At 34.0% G+C, this 20000-nt stretch overlaps 1 pseudogene; it reads left to right on the top strand.

Annotated features, from left to right (window-relative positions):
• The first annotated feature begins 10211 nt into the window (after window positions 1-10211).
• Window positions 10212-10330, top strand: LOC145268890 (5S ribosomal RNA; annotated as a pseudogene).
• The last annotated feature ends 9670 nt before the right edge of the window (window positions 10331-20000 follow it).

Genomic DNA, 20000 nt, shown 5'->3' with positions numbered 1-20000 from the left:
TGAGAGATCTGGGAGGAGTAAGGAGTCAACATCAAAGTTGATTGGCTAAATAAAGAATTTCTTGGATAAGGGCCGTCGTGTGTCTATAGAGACAATAAGTGCACAGTTTGATGTCAGTGTGGGAACTGTGCACACAATTATCCGCGAGGAACGTAATATGCGGAAAATTTGTGCAAAGTTTGTCTCAACGGTGCTTAGAAAAGAAGAAAAAGAAAAACGTTGTCATAACAGAAGAGACATTCAAGAGCTCGTCAATTCAAATCTCGCAGTTTTTGATGCTCTGGTTATTGCGATGAATGCTGGATCTATTACTATGACCAAGAGACCAAGAGATAGAGTTCCCAGTGGAAGCATGCTAGCTCTCCCAGACCCAAGATAGCCGAGGAATTTATGATGATGCCTTTTCTTTACAAGACAGGCATGATTGACATGCACTAGGGATCCCATTTTGAGGTTTTAAGGGAGTTCAAGAAAGGATTGCACAGAAAGAGGTCAGCGCTCTTCAAATCGGGTCAATTGCATTTCCTTGTCACAGACTATTTGACCAAGATGGCCATCAAGAAAGTTCCTCGCCCTCCCTATAGTCCAGACCTTGCTCCCTGTGACTTTTGGTTATTCTCTAAGCTCAAGGAAAACCTTAGAGGCTGTCATTATGAGACAATTGAGGAGATGAAACAGGCTGTGACAAGGGTCGTTGACACGCTCACGCAGGAGGGCTTCCATAGAGCCTTCCAAAAGTCGTTGGAATGGTACAACAAGTGCATTGCAGCCGGAGGAGATTACTTCGAAGGGGACTAAAGTTTCATGTGTTTAATATCAATAAATGCTTTCATATAAAAAAAGTCTGGAGACTTATTTAAGGCATCTCATACACACACACACACACACACACACACACACATATATATGCATATATTTATATCTATATATATTTATATATATATATATATATATCTTTTTCATAGTTTTCCGAATTGTATTGGGTTTGTATAATTGATAATTCGCTAACCGTTCATATACCAATACATTTTAAATCAGAATGAAATGGCTTAAATTGTAAGCTTCAAAATTACCATCTTTTGTAATTGAACATTCATATATTGTTTTAACAAAATCAAGAATGGATTGATAGCAACAAATAGTGTATTTCATTGTTTCAAGACCATTCGGACAAATTCAAACCCTATATCGTTCGAAAATATTCCACAAGAACAGGCTCTCTTTTCTGAAGTCGTTGGAATGGTACAACAAGGGCATTGCAGCTGGAGGAGATTACTTCGAAGGAGACAAAATTTTCATGTGTGTACTATCAATAAAAGTTCCCATACGAAAAAAGTCTGGAAACTTATTGAAGGCAACTCGTATATAGTTACTTTTGATTACAAAAAAAAAATCTACGCATATGATGTAATTTTTGGCAAAATTAAATTAAATTAAAATTACATAATCTAAATTTTATATATTTATGATTTGCTTTCGAAATATTTTATTGTTTCTTACACGTGTTTCGTTGAATGGTGAGAAAACACGAAACAACTTAATAGAACAACGCATCAGGAAAAAACAGCCGAGGAGTTTATATTTTTTATTACTATTTTAATGTTCCATGATTTTTTAACAGTTCAAAGTTTAATGAAGTTAATATGTTTTATTTGATTATTGCATTGTTTGTTTTTAATTTTTTATCATTTGTTTTACTTTAAGAATATATATATAATGTTATAGACATTTATATCATGTTGTTGGGCTGTGGAAATAACTATATAATCTCTCACATTCTGAAATACATATATATATATATATACATATATATATATATATATAGTAATCGTCTGTATTGTTGAGATGAGTTGTTTTCATTGACTGAGATTGTCGGACTGACTTCCTCATCTTGGTTGTTATTGTCACAACGTTTCGGCCGTTTTGCCCTCCGGCCTTCGTCAGGTATTTTGTATCTAACTGGTGAACCGTTTGTTAGGAGTCTCGAACCCAACCCTTTATTATTATTATGGTACCGTGTTCAGACTCCAGCTAGGCTTTGGGACATAGTTGCTGATTCTCTGTTTTCAATGTTACTTTTTCACTGCCTTTATTCAGGATTGAACTCAGCACCTTTGGGTAACTGTAAACTTTGATACAACGTCTAGAACCACTCGGCCATATGTCACTAGGACAATTCTTAGTTGGTTTTTGTTAATGTTAAACTTATGTTGTTATTCAAGGTTTTCTCTTTCTATCAGAGGTGTCCAAATTGCATTTAGCTCTATGCTTGGTTTGCTCAGTAGGTTGTTATGTCCGAACATGTGAGCTGTTTCTTTAAGTTTTCTCACTTTCCAGTAGGTCTCTCTGTTTATTATTTTTACTTCATCCCATCCAGACATGGTTGGCTATACCCGATTTTTCCGTCTCCCCTTTAGTTATCGCTTTTCGCTGTTCTTCCACCCTTACTTTAAGGGGGCGGCATGTTTCACCCTTGTAAACCTTTCTGCAACTGCATGGGATGGAGTATATGCAGTTTTTGATCATGCTCTCATCCATGCGGGGCTTCATTCGTACCAGGTGTCGTCTGGGTGTTGACTCGCTCTTGAATACCGTCCTGATGTTGTAGGGGGCACATATTCTCTGAATCTTTTCGGAGATGCCTCGTATGTATGGTAGGCAGACCGTTGGAGGTTTTTGGGTTTCATTCTCCTCTCTTATACTATTAACACGTCTGGTGGATAGTATGCTATCGGGGTAGTTGTTACGACGGAGGGTATTCTTCAACCTGACCATTTCTTGGTGGTATGTAATGGTGTCGCTACTTATTGTCTCTGCTCGATGTTGTAAGCAGCGTGCGATTCCATAATTGATACTGTATGGGTGATGGGAGTTGAAGTTTAGGTATTGTCCGGTGAAGGTAGGCTTGCGATATACGGATGTCTTAACCCCATGCTCTTAAACCCTGGCATAAAGAGCCCTTTCTATCCCCCAAATTTTGCCTGTATTCTATTATTAAATAAATGATCCATTCTATATCTACCAATATATAGTTTTGTGTCTTCATTTCATTCTCTTGTTGTCTTATTATATATATATATATATATATATATATATATATATATATATATATATATGTGTGTGTGGGGGGTGTTTGTATGTGTGTGTGTGTGTATGTGTGCGTGTGTGTGTGTAGATCAAATTTATCTTCACAACAAAAATTAGATGATGTCTGAAATTATTTGTTCCTGACCTGTTTTTCTCAATAAACTGATCGTGTCATTAGCAATTCGAAAATGCTGCTCGGGTGTCAGTCTGTTCATGGCAAATTTCACAACCAAGCTGAACCGATAGTTGCTAAATCTGCACTTGAAGAAAATAGAGTTGTCCATCTAAAGTCTGCCGCATCTAAAAACAAAAAACAAAAACAAAACAAAACAAGAAACTATGTAAGAGGGCGACATTTGTTGCTATGGTAAAGCTAACCCATCGGAGTAGAAGGGAATGGCAAAGTTCGCCTGGCTCGGTAGAACCCCGTGTGCTACTCTCTGGTTGTCGAGCGGAAGTTTAAATGAGGGCAAAACAAACTTCGCTATTCTCTTCCACTCCGAGGAATTACCTTTACCATAACAACAAAATGAAGCGAAGAAAAAAAGGGAAAGAAATCTCTCGGACCGGACTACCTACCTACCCCGAAGAGCCTATTTTAGAAGAAAAAAAAATGATTTTATCATTGTATTATATTCGATACTGAAAATATTTAAAAAAAACAATTTCATTTGAATTTTATTTAAAAACTAGCATTTCAGCCCGGCGTTGCCCGGGTGTTTGGAGGTGTATATTGAGCAAAAAAAAAAAAAAAAAAAGTGGTCGTTTTTTTTTAAATTTTGATCCCTATTATGACCCCTTAACATTTATTGTTTTAGATTCAAATCAAGTTATCAAGCCAGATCCGTGTCCAAAGAACCTATATCTAAAATTTCAAGTTTTTAGACCTAAAATTGTCGGAGGAGTTTAGCAGAGTTCTCAAAGGTCAAATCTTCGAACTTTGACCCCTTAATAGCCAAATTTCTGTCCGAAAATGGATTAGTAAGATGTTCTCTCAAATCTCAGTACCATGTATATGAAATTTCGAGTCTGTAGACTTAAAATTGACAGAGTTATTGCGTAGGGAAATGTACGCAGACACACAGACAGACCGACAGACAGACACGTTCACTTTTATAGATATATAGATTAAGTGTTTTTTAAAAAATGGCGTGGCCATCTTCTCATTTAAATTTCCGCTCGACAACCGGGGCGTAACACATGTGGTTGTACAAACTTTGCTATGTAAGAGGGCGGCTCAAAAGAGACTTATTTATTTAAAGACTTGGAAATGACCATGCTATAGTCAGTTGGGAAGTAGTCCCACGGTATTGTGCCCTACATGCAGACTGTTTTAAGAAAGACCCTCTGCTCATGGAATTTTTGTTTAGCTTTAGGCACAGATAGAGTGAAAGAAAATTTGGACAGTTGTTGTAACTAGACAAGTCTTTGTTACGAAAGTTTTACAGAAAATTTGGACAGTTGTTGTAACTAGACAAGTCTTTGTTACGAAAGTTTTACAGAAAATTTGGACAGTTGTTGTAACTAGACAAGTCTTTGTTACGAAAGTTTTACAGAAAAGCATAGATTGAAGCTTAATCGACGATAAACTTTCTATAGAGCAGAGAAAGAGTAGCAATTCTGTTACTTTATTACTAATCGCCTGGAACGCTCTCAACGGGAAATGCATACGGGATTAATCAGATAGTTTTGGAGAGGTCTGAGTACACATCCCTATTATACAGGGTGGAACGAAAAAAATTGTTGCCCTAGAAAAGACGACATGATTCCATTTCCGTTTGATGAAAATCTGTTTTCTTTTTTTTGTTGTTGCAAACTTTCTACTAGCTGAACAGTTTTGTACAAATCCCAAGAGCGATAGGAACCGTCTATCATGTCTGAGAGTTACACAATGTTCAACGAGCGAGATCGGAGATGCGCCACTGTAAAACTCATACTCTCTACTGAACTAAGTTATGAAAACAGGACCGTTTCCAGCACCCGGACAGTTCAATGCTTGAGGGCACAGTTCACCGAAGTTTCCGGTTACAGTTATCGCCTTAAGTGTGATTTCAAGTGAAGGCGATATAGTGCCACCTCACATCTCCTCCTCTGACCTTAATCCACTGGACTGTTTCGTTTGGTCATACGCCGAGAACATCACCAACATGACCTCTCACAACATTAAGCCAGCCTGATTGCTACCATCCACCCAGTATTCCGGATCCGTATGGAGGCGGTGATTGAGGCTGAAGACGGCTACATAAATAGATGTCAGCTCTACTACATGACTAAGTTATCTGAATTGAGCGTTGTGTTCTTTAGGGCGACAAATTTATCGTTCCACGTTCTACATTGGCTTTTTAATCCCCTACTATATGACCTTGTGTCCCATCTATGAACGATGGGAAAGGGATAAATACCACTGAAATCTGTATCAAGAAAAATGGCTAGAAATGACCAGACGCAGTATAAATTAATCTGGCGGTATAAAAGCCCGTGAAATGGGAGAACGTTTTTCTGTTTCAGACGCATTACGCACGCCCTAGAGATGTGCGAATTCGTCTCTCCAGTGCGAAAGCGACGCCGTTGTTTTTCGAAAGTTATTCGAATGTTAAAATCAATGAGGAATTGTTGACGATGAGCCCTCAAAGTTGGCATTAATGTCTGTTCGGGGGAACATTCGGTTCAGTAGAGAGCAATCCATCTTTTAAAAAGCGATCAGTCTGTCTGTGTATCATGGCATTCTCTCAAACAAGCAGGTTTAATGTCTCTTTCTCCCCCCTCTCTCTCTCTCTCTCTCTCTCTCTCTCTCTCTCTCTCTATATATATATATATATATATATATATATATATATATATATATATATATAACCTAAAACTGGTTTTAAATCTAAGTAACAAGATAGTTGATAATTTGTAAACATTGAAGCCACCATTGGGCGAATACGAAACTAAAAATAACCGTAACGTTATAGCAAGGTTGTTCGGGCCATATTATAAATATAAAAATAAAATTCAAAAAATTATTTTTTTTTTTAAATTAATTATGTGAAATAAAGAAATATAGAAATCTATTTTGAGAATTCAATGAATAGTATTATTAAAAAATATTAAATTGCTACGGGTTTTTGTGGAAACTTCTTATGACAGTTTTTAAATAAGGATACGAAAATTAGGTGATATATTAATATTTGAATGGGCTTTTGACAAAGAATGCGTCCAGGATAGATGTTTTCACATGCTTCATTTCCTTTAATGGACATTTTTTTAAACAATGTTCTATTGTCAAAGTGTTTTTTTGTTCAAGAAGTCTGAAGAGAGGCTGGTTATGTGAAAATTTTCAGACGCCATAATACTTGAAATTGTCCAACTGGTATTGAAACAGTTGTAACTTAAAATGAAATACACTTTTTGTTGCTACCAATTCCTTTTCTTAAGTCCTGGTTTTGTTAATACAGTATATTAATGCTCAATTATGGAATGTGATAATTTGTAGCTTACTTTTTAAGTCATCTCTTTTTGGCTTGAAATTCATTGGTATATAAAAATTTAATGAATTATACGAACCCAGTAAAATACAGTATATTACAAACAAGTATGTATATATATATATATATATATATATATATATATATATATATATATGATGAAAATAATGGAAATAGTATTCCGACAAAATAGAGAAAATAAAAAAGGAACAAACCGTATTATGTGTTCACCAACGTTTCGTCTTTATTTCGCCCAGAGGAAGTCTCGAAATAAAGACGAAACGTTGGTGAACACATAATACGGTTTGTTCCTTTATATATATACATATATATATATATATATATATATATATATATATATCACAGAGACACACACACACACACACACACACACACACACACACATATATATATATATATATATATATATATATATATATAAAATCGTAATTAGTAAAAACCTTAAGTGCTCAATACTATTGCGGAGCAAAAATATGTTTTATTTTTTTTACTACCGTTTTATCTGTTTAACTAAGCTGATAAAACGGTAATAAAAAAAATAAAAAAACACACACAAACATATAATAGTGATGGGACGATTCCATTATTTTCCCCGATTCCGATACAATTACCGATTCCGACCTAATTTCTTGATTCCGATAAAATTACCGATTCCAACTCCGATTCTTTATAAATCTCTGAATATTTAACTATATAGTTGTATTTTTTTCTGATTACCGTAAAACACACACATGGTAAATGTGCAGATGTTTCCCTAAACGTAAAAATACACATGTGGGAAGAGATATATCGATTTTCACTAATGGTCTAAAATCAATAGATATATATTCTTTAATCATTACCAACGATTGAAGATTTTGCTTTAAACAAAATCAAATAAAAAAGAGATATAAAAGAATCGTTTTGGCGTCGGAAAATATGTACAGATTTTTCTGATTCACATTAATCGTCGCAACACTAATTAAAAAAATTTTTTTTTTATTACATTTTCACCCCAAACAAGGCACTTCTTGGCCTTCGGGCCAAGATCAAAGTGTAGTATCTGTTCCGGCAGATGCTGCAAGCTATGACTAGCTATGACTAGCAAGGACAAGATGTGGGGGCAACCCCACATGCCTGACAATTAACCAGCTCCCATTTCCCACCTCTCGGGAGCTGGTCCCCTTTTCCCCTTCCCCCTCCCTTCACTCCTCACATTAAAAATCGGCCTTGTGCCTAATTTGCTCGGGGGGGGGGGAGCAAATAAATACCATCTGTTCCGGCAGATACTGCACTTAAGATAATTTGTACCAGTCAATGGAGGGGAAACCCTCTATACTGGGACAATTATTATTTTTGGTAACCAGAGTGCCCCCTTTTTGCCTACTTTAAGGGGAGCTGGTTTTTACCTCACATTAAAAACGGCCTTGTGCCTAATTTGCTCTGTGGGGGAGCAAATAAACACCATCTGTTCCGGCAGATACTGCACTTAAGATAATTTGTACCAGTCAATGGAGGGGAAACCCTCTATACTGGGACAATTATTATTTTTGGTAACCAGAGTGCCCCCTTTTTGCCTACTTTTAGGGGAGCTGGTTTTTACCTCACATTAAAAACGGCCTTGTGCCTAATTTGCTCAGTGGGGGAGCAAATAAACACCATCTGTTCCGGCAGATGCTGCAAGCAAAGACCAGATGTGGGGGCAACTCCACATATAAGACCTTGGTCAATGTAGGGGCAACCCTTCATACCAATTGTCACTATCCAGCTCCCCTACTCCCCGGGGAGTTGGTCCCCATTTCTCCTTCAATCCTCACTTATATATATATATATATATATATATATATATATATATATATATATATATATATATATATATATATATATATATGACGGTTACGTACCTAGGCATTTTAAAATGTTGCTACTATATTTTTTAATATTTACAAACAATATATATGCCCCTCCCCATTCGTAAAAGGGAAAATTATTCACAACTTGCATTTAGGTAGAAATGCACTTTCGTATAAATACTTGAATTCATTCAAAACGTATCGCAAAAACAAAAACAAATAAAAATAACATGCCCGTAAATCGCGATATACCCGAGCAGTCGTGCGAGATGGTCCAGTGGTAAGAGTTTAGGCTTCATACCCTTAGGTCCCGATTTCGAATCTCGCTAGATTCAACCACTGATAACGAAATACGTGTCAGTGGATTATTATATTTTAAAAAACTATATATATATATATATATTTTTTTTTTTTTAAAACTAATTTTCACCCCAAACAAGTCACAGTGCCACTTTGAAGTAGAGGGCTACTATCGGGGACATAAGTTACAGGGGCATTATGAAGGGAGATGAATAGCAAGATGTTTGTTCACATTACAGTTGGGAAAGCAGAATCCCGGAACGGAGTTCCTAAGTCTTGCAGTTCTGGGGAAGAAACTATTGGAGTAAAAGGCTTTCTTATACCTAGGGATCTCTCTCTACTGTAAAGGGGTGGAACTTAGTTGCTTGTCGGGTTTTTATATATATCGAAATTCGGAGTTAAAGTCTTTTCCCTGATTCCAACACTAATATATATATATATATATATATATATATATATATATATATATATATACATATATATATATATATATATATTTTAAATTTATATTTATATTTATATATATATATATATATATATATACATACATACATATATATATATATATATATATATATATATATATATATATATATATATATATATTGGATGGTTACGTACCCAGGCACATAAAATGTTGCTACTATTTTGCTACTATTTTTTAAAGTTTACAATGTTCAATGTAAGATTCAACCAAGACAATTTAGAATAAAATTTAGTTCATAGTTAGATTATTGATGATGTTTTAACTAAGTTTGGTGACGATTGGTCAAGCGATTGGTTAAACGACTCAAGTCTTGCTTCTTGCGTGTTTTATCTATGAAGGGAATCCTTCCTTGAACCCTATCATCTCACTCGTTGACATGTACACAATAAAACACTCCCGAAATTCGTTACGGAATTTTTTTTTGTTTCGCCTGTGTTTGCTTTAAATTGGATTATTTAACGGTTGGTTTTTTTTTTATTATTTTGATACAGCAATGACAATGTGAAGATCTCAGTATTTTTTTTTTTTGATCAGAATTACAAATCTGTAAAAAAAAAATTTCACCGTCACAGAATCGCGTTTCTTTAACCCGAATTTTTTTTAGTTGATTGACATAAGAATTACGAAAACAAAACAAATATATATATAAAAAAAACGAACACAACAAGATTATGTTTTCAAAATCGATCGATGATATTTTCAAAATCGATCGATTATATCTTTAAAATCGATCGATTAGAGGAACGCATCAGTTTTTCAGTTGATGGGAAATTATATAAACGTAAATGGGAAGAAGATGATGTTTCCAATCTAATAGGTCCCACTTTGTCAACTTGTTACTTCGTGTTTTTATATATCCTCATGGTACTGGATTTGCTAGTTAGCAAATCAGATTCTTAGTTATTTACGCACCTATTTATTGTAGTTTCTTTGTTATTTTAGCGAAAATTTTGTTTATTTTCCTTGTGATCGAAGATGACCTAGTTTTAATTTATGTTTATTTACTTTTTATGTATATACGGCATAATCACGTTGACACACCGGTTTCCCTCAGATCACCGAAGTTAAGCAACGTTGAGTCTGGTCATTATTAAAATGGGTGACCAATTTGGAAATTCCTGGCGCTGTGTGTCGGAGGACGTCGACACCTCCCTGCAAAAGGTTGCAAAAACCCAATGTCGTCATCTCCCCTGACAGGGATTTGCATGCGACTGGGGACCGCTTGCGAATTTTATATTCCCATGAAACTTCCTCCTTCGGGGGAAGCCGGTTAAACCCGAATAGGGTTAGTGTTGCACTTGATTATGGATTTTTAAATGTGTTCATTTATTTTTATTTATTTATTATTTGTATAATTATGATTGTCATTTTGTTATTGTTGTTGTTATTATTACAAGGTGGGACGATAAAATTGTAGCCCTAGAAAAGACGACATGATTCAATTTCCGTTTAATGGCAACCGGTTTCCTTTTTTGTTGCAAACCATCGACTAGTTGGCCAGTTGTGTACAAATCCCAAGATTGCTAGGAACCTTCTATTATGTCTGAAAGTGACGCAATGTTACACGACTTAGATCGGAGATGCGCCGCTGTACAATTCATGCTCTCTACCGATCCAAGTCATGTCAACGGGACCATTTCTTGCAACCTCAAAATGCACCTCTGGATTTCCAGGAATAATAGGGACGTGCACAGAGTGATGAAAACAAAGTGTCCGGCCATGGTTATGGTCTTTGGTGTGGTTTAAAGTGAGGGCCACATCATGCCACCTCACATCTTCAAAGTTGGCTTGAAAGTCAACATCAAAGTGCACCTGGATGCGCTGAAGAGTGTGGTTATCCCCGAGTACAATTAATTAGGCGCTGGCAGATTCTAGGTGTGGCAGCAAGACTCGGCGTTAGCTCACAAGTCCAAAGAGACCCAGGCTTCAGAAGGAGTACTACGACTTTGTATCCTTCCATCACTGACCCCTCCTCCCAACCTTAGACTACTTCATTTGGTCTTACGTCGAGAACATCACATCCCACAATACCAAACCCAGTCCTATCGCTGCCATAAGTCGAGTATTCGCCGTACTCACGCTTGTGGAAAAGGCATTCTTCCAGTTCCGTACTCCTATCGAGGCTGTGATTGAGGCTGAAGGCGGCTATATTGAATAGATGTCAACGATACTACATAATCAAGTTACCCGAATTATTTTTTCAATAAAAGTTTTAAAATAAAGCTGTAGTGTTGTTTTCTTGAGGGCGACACTTTTTTTTTTCTGTTCTGTAGCTAAGAACTTGATTTGCTGACTAGCAAACCCAGTACATCGGGGATATAAATAAAAACACAAAAAACAACATGTAATAGCGTTACGAATCTTCACGTGCGCCTTATATGAAAAGAATAACACTTTCATTTTTTACGTAATTCTTCTATCCTTTTATATCTCTCCATCAAGTTGTTCGTTTCTAAGTCCGCATCCTTGTTTATATCGATCCACCAATCAGTCGATTGATCGATTTATCGATTTATCCACAAGTCAAGCTTTCTATAAAAATAACAACCAATTATTCAAAGCGATAAAATATCTCCACGATTTTTACGAGTTACCATAAATACAACGCCCATTCCCCGAAAAAATTTTTTTTCATCTAATAAATAGTAAAAAGAAAATTAAGCCTGCATTTATCTCCCTTTGATATTTTTTCGTTTGCGAGATAACCGACATGTGTCGCTGCGTTTAACAATCAGACTTATCTAAGCAACCACTACAAAACGGCTTTTTATTTTATATTTATCTTTTTTTCTTCTTCCTGATTCCATTTCATCGATTCGATCAGTGAACTGGCAAAAAGCAAACATGTGAAATCTGAAAAACGTTTTTTATGACCCTGGAAAAATGTAGGGGGGGGTTAGGGTTAGGGTTAGGGTTAGTGTCTGCGTATAAAAAAGAGATCTCTCTCTCTATATATATATATATATACCACATATATTAGGCACGTTGTTTGAGTGTGTGTCTCTGTGTGCGCGAGTTCCTTCCCTATGAACTCCGAAACGGCTGGGCTGATATTTTAAAAACTTAACAGGAATGAACTTTATGTGTCTTTGACTGTTCTTAGATACTATGTGCCTTCAATAAGTTTCCAGACTTTTATCGTATTGGCACTTTCATTGATAGTGCACACATGAAATTAGAGTCTACTTCGAAGTAATCTCCTCCGACTGCAATACACTTGTTGTACTGCTCCAACAATTTCTGGAAGACCCCATGGAAGTACTATGTGAGCATGTCAATAACGCTCCTCACAGACTTCTTCACCCCCACTAGTTGTCTCATAACGGCAGCCTTGAAAGTTTTCCTTGTACTAAGGGAATAACCAAAAGTGAAAGAAAAAACTGGACGATAGGGAAATTCTTTATTTGGCCAATCAACTCTGGTGTTCTGATTTCCTTACTCCTCCCACACCTCTCATCATCCTTCACAGACACCCTGCCTTCCCTGAATTTCCCATGCCACTAAATAGCTGATGTTTGATTCGTGCAAGATGGTCAAAAAGCAGTCAGAAGCATTCCTTACGTTTCTGTTATAGTTTTTCAACTCTAAAACAGAATGTTATTATAGGTTATACAACGATACATTTAGTCCATATGCACCAAGTTTCTCTTAAGGATCGTCAGGAGCTCATTAATTTCCACATTTCTGGTTTATCCAATCGAGAAGTCGGACGCAGATTGAAATGTGATGAGAAAAAGATACGGATTACTGCGCAAAAGCACAAAACACCGGCAGTGTTCGTGATGACCCTAAATATGGTAGTACTAGAGTTACTTCTAACAGCCTAAGAAACAGATTTGAAACGGCTCCCCAAATCCAGCAACAATGCAATCTTGTTAAAACGTGCTCTCTTTTTACTGTCAAGAACAGATTTTTTTTAATCTACTTTGGTCGGAATTTGGATGATAATCCCATCTTCATGCAGGATAATGCTCACATACACACAGCTGGCAATGTCAAGGGGTTCCTGGAAGAGCATGATATTTCGTGCTTGGATTGGCCTGCACAATCTCCAGGCCTCAATCCTATCGAAAACGTATGGCATTACATTAAGTAACAGCTATGCAATGATAAAATTTCAAATTTGGAAGAACTTTGGACAAAAATTCAAGAAAAGTGGGATGCCCTTTCCCCGAAGTATTGCTGCAGTCTAATTCAAAGAATTCCCAAAAAATTGCAGGCTGTCAAATTGCAGAAGGGCTATGCTGCTAAATATTAACTAGTTCATTATGTTCCTGTTGTATTTGTGTATTTGTGTTGCATTAATGTTCTAAAGTTACATTTAAATAACAATTTTCCATTGTGCGAACTTTCTTTTTGCCTCCTCAATTTAAAGTTATTTTTTAAATTGACGTGAACACTAGAATATTTCAATTAAAAGTAAAATATGAACAGGTAAAATTATAGAGGAATAAAAGGCGAATCAAATGAGGTACAGGTTGTTTAAACAGTTACATTAAGTTTAGCTTAAATTTTCAGGTTTTGAAAAAACTACAAGTGCGGACTTTCTTTTTGCCGCCTTTATATATATATATATATATATATATATATATATATATATATATATATATATATATATATATAAAGGCGGCAAAAAGGAAGTCCGCACTTGTAGTTTTTTTCAAAACCTGAAAATTTAAGCTAAACTTAATGTAATATATATATATATATATATATATATATATATATATAGTGAATGAATGACAAAACTCTCAATTCCAAAGTTCATGATGTTGAATCTATTTTGCCCTTAACTCATCAGAAGAAATAGCAACAATCAATCCATCAAAAGGAAATAAAGTGTGTTTTGATATGATTAAAATCCGAAAAAGAGAAGCTGTAAATACCTTATAATATGTTTACATATTAAATAGATTCACTAACTGATATAATAATTAAGTGATTTGTTTTGTGCTACGAAACAGATACTGAGAAGAATTGTAAATGTCAACTGAATTAAAAGAAAAAATGGTAAGATGGTCAACATCATGAACTTCGCAATATAGTATTTGGTCATTCTTTCACTATATATCTTAAGGAAATAATGTACATTTTCACAGAAACACACACACACACACACACACACACACACACACACACACACACATATATATATATATATATAAGAGTAAATAGTTAATAAAACATGTTAAAAACACTTTGAAAAAGAGTTAAAAATATATTTAATCTGAAAAGGAAACACTTGATAAGTGGATAGTCCTTAATCCGCGGAGTTTCGAAGAAATACTTTCCTTCTCATCAGAAGGTAGGAATTAGCAAAATGCGGGATCGGATTTTGCATACAAATGTATTTGATGAAACTGCAAGTAAGTCAAAGATCTTACTTGATAACAAAATGAAGCAGAGGGAATAGGGTGGAGGAAAAGGTGATTTCACGTGAATGGATAGTCTGGTGAAAGGTAAAATTCCAAGTTTATATATATATATATATATATATATATATATATATATATATATATATATATATATATATAGTAAGTTATAAAATATATATGGCGATTAAGCTAAACTGAATATTCCGTGTTTCATCCACTCTATGACTCCTCAGGTTTGTGCGTGAATGTTGTGGTTGTCTGTCGTTTTTATATACGCACCTTCTATTGATATTTTAGTTAGCCAATCAGCTTTCTAGTATCCACCGCGCCCTTCCTATCAGCCAATGAACATGCACTTACCGGACAAAGGCCTATTTGACCCCTGGTTGACCTGTTCCTTTGTGTGTGCTCTATTTAGCCTGGATATCTAGTTTCTTGACCTGTTTTAAATCTAGGCTAGGGTTTTTTAGTATTAGTTTATATATATGTGTGTACAGCGAAATATATATATATATATATATATATATATACATGTGTGTGTGTGTGTGATAGTTTATGTATATTCATGTTTAATTAATTTATTTATTTGTTTATTTTCTATTTTTTTTGTTAGTTTTAAAACTATTTTGTATCGCTATCCTAGAGTAAATTTTATCCTGTGAACACAGTTGTTCGCTATTCCTCTTCTACAGTTAAATAGATGTTGGGTTTCTTTAAAGTACAGGATAGCAAATTTTTCATGAAGGCATAATCCACACAAACACACACACACACACACACACACACACACACACACACACATATACATGTATATACATTTCAATGAGAACATCTGAAAACGATAAAAGAACAAATGCCTTTATCAAAGTTCGATTCATTTATTTATTTATTCCTTCATGCTGTTGTTATTAAGAGGTGAAAGCCTCTCGAGGAGAAAGACGTCTTGCGTCTTGTATGTAACAGCACAACACGTCTTTTAACACTATGAAAAAATATATGTATATAAAAATATAAAAAATATATAAAAAACAAGTGAAGCGTGCAAAGTGAACAACGCATAAAAAATGACTAAGTTCAGCATTTGCCCCCCCCCATTTAGCCCTCAAAAGTCGCCAGAGAATGTCAAATCCTGGTGAAAATGAACAAACGGTGCAGTTTTAGGCCTTAACATATGTAAATTTGAGTTCTGCACCATGCAAAAAATGAAATAACTAAGTCCATCATTTGCCCCCTTATTGTACCCTAAAAGTCCCCAAGCCCTTAACATATTTAAATTTGAGATCAGCACAATGCAAAACTGCTAAATAAACATGCACAAAAAATCTTGGACAAATATGGCAAAATAGTCCCAAAAATGGAGTGTTTTTATTCGCTCTAAAAGAGCCCCTGGTGCCCACCTAAGAGTTATCACGAAGTATAGACAAACAAAATTATATAGAACTTACCTAAGAGTTATCACGAAGTATAGACAAACAAATTTATATAGAACTTACCTAAGAGTTATCACGAAGTATAGACAAACAAAATTATATAGAACTTACCTAAGAGTTATCACGAAGTACAGACAAACAAAATTATATAGAAATCAGTTACTTACAACTTTTCAGAAAGTTTTATAAAAATCCAAGGCATCAACTTTTTTTTTAATAAGCATGAAAGTGTCAATTTTAGCCATTTTAACCCGAAGTGTACCCCATGGGAGGAGGCACACCGGAGTATTCCAGGAAAATCCGTTACTTTTTTACTCATATCGTGTTTAATGTTTGTGCAAAATTTCAAAACTTCGAAGGCGTGGTTATTGAGAAATGAAAAGTGCAGACCGACGAACGGACAAGGGTGAATTTACAGGTCCACTATCCTTTTTGACGGGGGACCAAAAAATGTTTTCTAAATTGTGTGACTCTCCATTCTCTCTCTCTCTCTCTCTCTCTCTCTCTCTCTCTCTCTCTATATATATATATATATATATATATATATATATATATACAATATATATATATATACATATATATATATATATATATACATATATATATACAATATATATATATATATATATACATATACATATATATATATAACTACTTCATTTACTCACATAAAATTAATATACGAAAGTATAGATTTATGCGTAAACTTTAAGTATTTACTTCAAAAGTGCTCAATACGTAGGTAGAGCTAGTTAGTAATTTATAAAATATATATGGCGATTAAGCTACACTGAATATTCGGCGTTTCATCAACTATAGGATTCGTCAGGCTTATGCGCATAAGCCTGACGAATCCTATAGTGGATGAAACGCCGAATATTCAGTGTAGCTTAATCGCCATATATATTTTATAATATATATATATATATATATATATATATATATATATATAGAGAGAGAGAGAGAGAGAGAGAGTCACACATTTTAGAAAACATCTATATATATAAAAGCCAAACGTCTGTGTGTATGTATGTTTGTTTGTAACGCTAAAACTTTTGAAAGACGGAACCAAACTTGACAAATTTTGTATCATATCGAAGCCCCATCACCCGGATGACAAATATCGAAATTTCACGTCAAACGGACCACTAGAAGTTGGTCAACTGATCAGTTATCCTCGAGGGGGGCCCCAAAAAAACCTGTCATTATCTATATATATAAAAGACAAATGTTTGTTTGTAACGCTAAAACTTGAGATGAAAGATTCCTCTCCCCTAAGAATAAAACATATGTTCAATATCTGCTTTTGTTTTTTCATTGTTTATACGGTCCCGAGCAACGCCGGGTAGCCCTGCTAGTATATATATATATATATATATATATATATATATATATATTAGGCATTAAGAGTAGATTATAGATATATATATATATAAATACACTTTTTCATGATAGATGGAATCGAGCAATTGTATCGACACCGGATAACTCCAGACCAAAAAGTGGTTTCGATGTACTGCATCTCATCAGTGACGTGCTCCGACATAGGCGCGAACCCAAGTCGTCGCACGCATAAAGTGTGCAATACTGACGACCTAACCGTATGGGTCACGGCGCAAACTATTAGTCATACATCGATTTTAATTTTTATATTTTATTTAGTTCTACATTCTGCTATGTGACAAGTCAGGCGTCCGTTGTCCGTTGTCGATGCAACTGCTCGACTCTATCTAATTCTGGCTTCGTCTTTATCATGAAAAAGTGTATGTGAACGGGTATATATATATATATATATATATATATATATATATATATATATAAGAGAAAGAAAATTAAAACTGTTGAAACTGTTGAACTTTACAATCAAAATTTATTGTTCGACTAAATACCCAAAAAAAAATTTACAAAGTCCTTATTCTGCGGAGTTTCAAAGAATGCTATTCTTATTATTCTTCTAATCAGAGGACATAAAGAAATCAGCAAATTATATTTGTAGCAATGCTCGAATTTGCTGGTAAAGGCATTAAGTGAAACCGCAATTTATTTAGTTTTTTTTAAAATACTGTTATTTATATTTATTTGAGGATTGCCATTAAACACTACACCCCTGTTACATCAATATATATATATATATATATATATATATATATATATATATATATATATATATATAGTATTGGTAGTAATTATTTGTTTGTTCAAAACAAAATATATAAATGTGCTCAATGTTTAGACAGAGCCAAAATAAGTGAATATTTATATATATATATATATATATATATATATATATATATATACACGAGTAGGTAGTAGTTTGTTTGAATCATTGTTGGTAAATAAATATATGGAATTTTTTTCTTTTTAAAGCCAAAGACAAGCGGGGAAAGACTGGAATATAAAAGTAAAAAAAGAAAAACAAACAATATTCATCTACCTTTCCTCACCTCAATGTATTATTATATATATATATATATATATATATATATATATATATATATATATACTTGTTTACTGTTTTTGGAAAAGAATTCAATGAAAGTCCCCCTTTATGTTAGGCTTGAAACCGACGGTACCAAAGTTTTTCTGACCTTCTGTAAAGTATTAAATATATATATATATATATATATATATATATATAAATAAATTTATTTATCTATCTATAAATAAATTTATATGTTATATATATAAATAATATATATTATTATATATATTATTTATAAATTATAAATTATATACATATATATATGTATATAATTATATATATATATATATATATATTAAGTAAGATGATTGATAATTTATAATTAAAATTAAAAATTAAAAATCGATTTCATAAGGAAGAACAAACAAAATCAATAAATTGTACGATCGTTTCAGAAACGATGTTTTTATTGAGATAGAGAATAAGTCTTGGACAATAATTTTATCATATAGTTTTTTGAAACAAAGTCTCCTCATAAGCAAACATATTGGGTGGTGGGTTTTTAACTAAAGACACCAAAAATAAACCTAGCATTTTTAAGTAAGGCAGATGTATCTGGAAAATATTTAAAATATAAAGGACAATACTTACTTTTTGATGGACAATGTAGGATAAATTAAAATAAAATAAAATAAGGTAGACTCTGGTTAAGAGAATCGAGAATTTAAATATCTTTACCAAAATATAAATACCTAGCAATGGTTCACCTTTCTAAAATTCGTACGTATCATCGTCAATGCATTCATTAAAATATTAAATTAGCTCTAGGATATACATGCCAATCGAGCTTATTATAGATGTACATTACAACGAGCACTGTTTTCTTTTATTTTATTTTTATTTTATCATTGAATGCTCTAATACATTAATGTACTCTGCTCTTTAGACTCTTGTTCTAATCACCAAAGAATATATATATATATATATATATATATATATATATATATATATATATATATATATATATATATATATATACTAGCATTTCAGCCCGGCGTTGCCCGGGTGTTTGGAGATGTATGCTGAGCAAAAAAAAAAAAAAAAAAAAGGTCAATTTTTTTAACTTTGACCCCTATTATAACCCCTTAATATTTATTGTTTTCGGATCTAATCAAGTTATTAAGTTAGATCCATGTCCAAGGAACCTATATCTAAAATTTCAAGTGTGTAGACCCACAATTTTCGGAGGAATTTGGTAGAGTTCTCACAGGTCAAATCGTTTAACTTTAACCCTTTAACAGTAGAATTTCTGGCCGAAAACCGATCACATCGATGTTCCAAAATCTCAGTACCCTGTATAATAAATTTCGAGTCTGTTGACTAAAATTTCACAGAGTTATTGCGTAGGGAAATGTACACAGACACGCAGATACAGGCAGACACTTTCACTTATATATATACTAGCATTTCAGCCCGGCGTTGCCCGGGTGTTTAGATGTGTATGTTGAACAACAAAAAAAAAGTGGTAGTAGGAAGGCAGGCTCGGACCCGTACCGCAAAGGAGGAAAAAACGGGC

Source organism: Euprymna scolopes, chromosome 44, assembly GCF_053919585.1.
Source record: "Euprymna scolopes isolate OS-2025 chromosome 44, ASM5391958v1, whole genome shotgun sequence".
NCBI lineage: Eukaryota > Metazoa > Mollusca > Cephalopoda > Sepiida > Sepiolidae > Euprymna > Euprymna scolopes.
The sequence above is the reverse complement of the archived record's forward strand: the minus strand, read 5'-3'. Positions and strand labels throughout refer to the sequence as shown.